The sequence below is a fragment of the Panthera tigris genome, chromosome C2 (assembly GCF_018350195.1).
Source record: "Panthera tigris isolate Pti1 chromosome C2, P.tigris_Pti1_mat1.1, whole genome shotgun sequence".
In the NCBI taxonomy this organism is placed as follows: Eukaryota; Metazoa; Chordata; class Mammalia; order Carnivora; family Felidae; genus Panthera; species Panthera tigris.
Window position 1 is genome coordinate 43,121,310 of NC_056668.1, and position 5,380 is coordinate 43,126,689.

The following is a 5,380-nucleotide window of genomic DNA, read 5'->3' on the forward strand; positions in this document are numbered from 1 at the left end:
CTTGTATGAACTAATCTGAAAAAAAAATAGAAAATTAACTCAACAGTGGCATTCTTTTTATTCTACCTGGCATTGCTGGATAGGGCTCCCCCTTTCTTTCAGTTGTCTATTCTCTGGACCAGTTCCATGCTAATTTCTCTGAATGACTTTATGTAGATTACATTCAGACAGACCTTATTCCTACTTATTTCAATGGAGCATATGGTGTTTCCCTCATAGGAGCAAGCTTCTTATTAATAGGGCATAGGCATTATTTTCTATCCCTTAAAGACTTTTTGAAGTCTTAGATCCACCATCCATTACCTTAAAGACACATAGTTTTCAGAAATTTACAGGGAAATTTCCTAATCACCACCAAATAACCACATTTTTCAGTCAACCCACCTCAAATCCATGCCAAGTAATTAAAACTCTGTGCATTGCAAAGTACAAATATAGCATAACTATTTTTTTAACTGGTAAACTCTGTCTTATGGCATTCATTTCTTTCTTAAAACTATAAATCAAATGGCATTACAATGTCTATTGAAAAGCAGCTCACATTGTTTTGTTTTAATGGGTTTTGTTTTATAAATGGCTTTTCACAAAAAAAAAATCAGTTAAGTGGTACTTGAAATTTATTTATTTATTTATTTATTTATTTATTTATTTATTTATTTTTAATAGATATGTTCTTGCTATTAGTGTGTTTAAGGAGACTTGAACTGTATGAGATTTCAGAGGTGTGAAAAAACATGTCACATGAATACCATCAACAAAGAGCTAATGGGGAATACTTCCACAAATGTCCATTTCTCTTTCTTGCATGAAGAATTTAAATTCTAGTTAAAGTTATTTAAGTTTCAATATTAGACAATACACCTTCACCTCATTTATGTTCTTCTATAGTGTGCAGTATGAAACAGCATTAATATTTATACAATCATTAAGTATGTGATGTTCACCTACGTAGATTTCCATTTTTAAATAAGTATCAGTGAAATATAACTTCTTGCTAATGAAGTTAGTTATTTTAATCCAGTAATAAGTAAATCATAGAAGAGTTGTAGGATGTCCTGTAAGGATAAGAATTATTATTAAGCATCATCTTCCTCTAAAAGTAGAGTCATATAGTATGACTTTCTGTCCATAAAGTTATTTGTGGGCCCACATACCTAAATATGCATTTGTTTTTAAAAATTAATTTCCATAATATTTTTATGTTTCTAGTAGTGCATGGTATATGGTAGGATATGTTATTTATGGTATAAAATATGATACCAGTTATCCATAAATTAACATGTTATGCAGTACACATTTTTTCTATCCTTTTTCATAACATAAGTTTGTGGAATTCTCCATAAAATAAATTTCAATTTTTAAACTTTTTAATGTTTATTTTATTTTTGAGAGAGAGAGACAGACAGACAGAGGGCATGTAGGGGAAGGACAGAGAGAGGGAGACAAAGAATCTGAAGCAGACTCCAGACTCTGAGCTGTCAGCACAGAGCCCAATGGGGGGCTTGAACTCACGAACTGTAAAATCATGACCTGAGCTGAAGTTGGGTGCTTAGCCAACTCAGCCACCCAAGTGCCTCAATAAATTGCAATTTTTAAAATGGCATTTAGCATAAGCTTTCAGTCCTTACCTCTAAATTAGTTTATAAAAAAATATTTTGCTGTAAGCATATTTGTATTCATCATTGATCTTTCTATCCAATTGCTTATTTTACCAACTTTAGGCTCTAATTACAAAGTTTGGGATTTTGCAGTTTTTTTTGTTTGTTTTTTGAGATCAACATTTTGTTTAGGTAGATTGTAAATTAAATATAATGGAGGTCAAGGGTATCTCTGATTTTCTTTTGTCACTTTTTTTCCCCCTGAAAATGCTCTTGTCTTTAACCAGAGCTAAAAAGAATCTAGGATCGACCCTGAATATTAGGGAACTATGTTATAAATTATAGTTCATTGATTATCACTGAAATAAATTCTATCACTCAGAACTAATTTTATATTGTAACTACGCAGTATTTAATAAACATTTTGAAATATAGTTTTCTTTAAGACTGTATCACTGTACATCAGAAAAAAAAACCTCTTGTTTATACTGTGAAGCACAATATAAGAAACAAGAGATAGGTTAATGTAACTAACAACCACAGGCCCTCCTCCTTCTCCTTCCAGTCATTATCCTTTCCCTCCTTCCCACAGATACACTCCCCTGTTATGCAATAACACTGTATTGAAAACTGAAAAGAAAAAAGAATATTACTTGAGAAATATAATTTTAAGGTTAAAAATGTTTCTACTACAAGAAATCAAGTGATGTGCTTTTAATATCTAATTTCTTTTAAGTAACATTTGTTTAATTAATTGGAGATTCATACATAATATTGTAGGTAGAGTGGTGCATTTATTTTTCTGTGTGCTGACCTTTTATCTCAATTTATGAATTTATTCTTGTTTTTATTGTTTTGGCTAACGCAAAGATGCTGATATTAACTTTCTTCTAAGTGTCTTTTAACACAGATTTACACAATGCTGTTGGGTATGAAGTTTGAAATTGCTGAATCACATATTATGTATATGTTCAACATTAGTGGACATTTATAAACAACCTTTAAAAATGATTTTAAAAATTTACACGAATAGACAGATTTGAATAAGTTCCATATAGCCTCCAACCTCACTGACAATTTTCTCACAACTGATCGATAGATTCAATAAAATCAAAGTCCGAATATTTACACAATTTCGTAAAAATTCTAAATCTAATTCTAGATTTTTTGTGGAAATCAAAAGAGCCAAAATTCTGAGACAGAATAAGATTGGAGGACTTAACGTTATCTTGTTTTAAGACTATTTTAAAGCTACAGTAATCACTTATTGGGGAATTATCATAAAGGAAAATACATTGATGATTGAATAGAATCTAGAAATAAACCCAAAAGTACATAGATAACTGATTTGTGACAAACACGCAAAGCAACTGAAGTGAAGAAAGTAAAGTTTTTTTTTCAAGCAATGGTACTGGAATGATCAGATATCCATTTCTAACAACAGCAACAAAAATATTTGATACATACTTCACACCATAGGCAAATTTAGCTTAAAATGGATCACAGATCGAAATGTAAAACTTAAAACTATAAAACTTCTAGAAGTTTGGAAACTACTTTTACCCACGGGTTTGGAAAATACTTTTTAGATATGATACACAAGGTATGGTGGTTAAAAGAACAATTTAGTCTTTATCAAGATTAAAACCACAGAATGGAAAAAAATATTTGCAGGTCATATATCTGACAAAGGACTTGACTCTGGAATTGATTATAAAAAACAACTGCTAATCAATTTGCTAAAAAAGGCAGTAGCCTTCCCAGTATAGACAATTGCCCACAATCAGGGCGATTAGCTGAATAATTTAGGTTTAAAAAAACTCTTTGGTGGGGTGCCTTGGTGGCTCAGTGAGTTAAGCACCTGACTCTTGCTTTGGGCTCATGTCATGATCTCACAGTGAGATGGATCCCACACTGGGCTCTGGATTGACAACACGGAGCCTGCTTGGGATTCTCTCTCTCTGCCTCTCCATGCTCACTCTCTCTCACTAGATAAATAAATGAACAAACAAACAACAAACTCTTTGGTCCCACACTTTAAATATTTTGTTCGGTAATTTTTTTTCCTGAATTTATAAAATGATTTCCTTAATACCCTTATCTTTTTATCCATTTATATTCCCTAATGTTGCATTGGCAATCCCACACTCAGACATTACAAGTATTAATTATAGTTCCACACACAGAGGGAGAGAGAATTGACTGGAAGACTGCAAGCCTAATTGCCATTTCTGGAGTATTTCCATTTTATATTTCTCTGAGGACTCTATTTTCAATGCCAATAAGTCACATCAGATAATGTTGGTGAAGTAATTGATTGCACTGCTTTTGATGGGCTCTGCTTTACATTTTGAGGGATTAATAACGTTTTCTGTAACAACTGAGGTTTATCAGTACACTTACTCATTTAGAACCGTTTGGCGAGACATTGAAAATTTTGGATAAATCTTGCAACGCAAATCACTTTGGGAGACTAATTTCTCCTTTAAAAGCCATGTTCTATCTTTCAGGATAAATGAAATATTTTTATGGGAAGAAATGAAATCTATTCAGCTGGATAATAGCAGTTGATTTGATTTCCGTGCTGATTTGAATTATCGGATATCAGATGAACTATATCGATTCACTAGTTTACCTGATATTATAAGTAGCCAAAAACCATAAACACCGTAAAAGAAAAAAAGCAAGTCTAAATAAATAACTTCAGAGACCTTCTGTTAGAGTTGAACAATTTGTCTTTGTTGGTTGAATGCCCTAGGATTCTGGGCACTCTCTCAAACCAAGAATTTCAGGTGGTTATGGTAATGCTGCCACCTCTTTACTACCTTACAATCACAGTTAATTAGTTGCAGCAGGTGGTAGTAGCTGGCACAGTTGAATAGCTCTACTCTCGCCACCGACAATTGGCTATTTGTTCAGCAAATGTAAAGGACTCAGCATGAGGAATGAACAGAGAAGACCTATGCAGTAGCTGTTGTTCTACCAACTCACTTATCCTTTTTTTTTCTTTTTTCCACTACAAAATGTGTCCTTTTTTAAAAGATAAAATAATGGGTTACCTTTTTCAGGTAAACAAACAGTGTGTGTGTGTGTGTGTGTGTGTGTGTATTCACATATTCAGTGTATATACATATATTCAGTAATTATCTTTTCAAATGAATTGAACTTAGAATATTTTTTCTTGGCTAGTAAAATCCTTTTCTTTCAGATGCCTATTTTAATGAAAACATATATTTTATATATATATATATATATATATATATATATATATATATATATATATATATTAAAAGAATGAAGACCTTTGCTATATAACACTGTGTTCTAGACATAAGAGACGTAAGGACTTCTGGAAAGCTTTCATTGAAGTAATTTAATAAACATCTCATATATATAAGTATATATACTACTAGTTTACCTGATATAAAAACAGAATCAGGACTATTACTGTGAGTTTGAAATACTGTTTATTTTCATTTAGAAACAATGACAGAGGCGCCTGGGTGGCACAGTCAGTTAAGCATCTGACTCTTGATTTTGGCTCAGGTCACGATCTTATGGTTTGTGAGATAGCCCTGCTTCCCCACTTCGGGATCTGGGCTGATAGTGTGGAGGCTGCTTGGGATTCTCTTCCTCTCTCTCTCTCAAAACAAATAAATAAATATAAAAAAATAAATAAACAATGACAATCTGTCTATCTATGTCTCATTATCTCAAAATGACCACACATTTGCTTTTTTCCCCTTTGGAATCATTGAAATAATTATTTTTATACTCAGAAG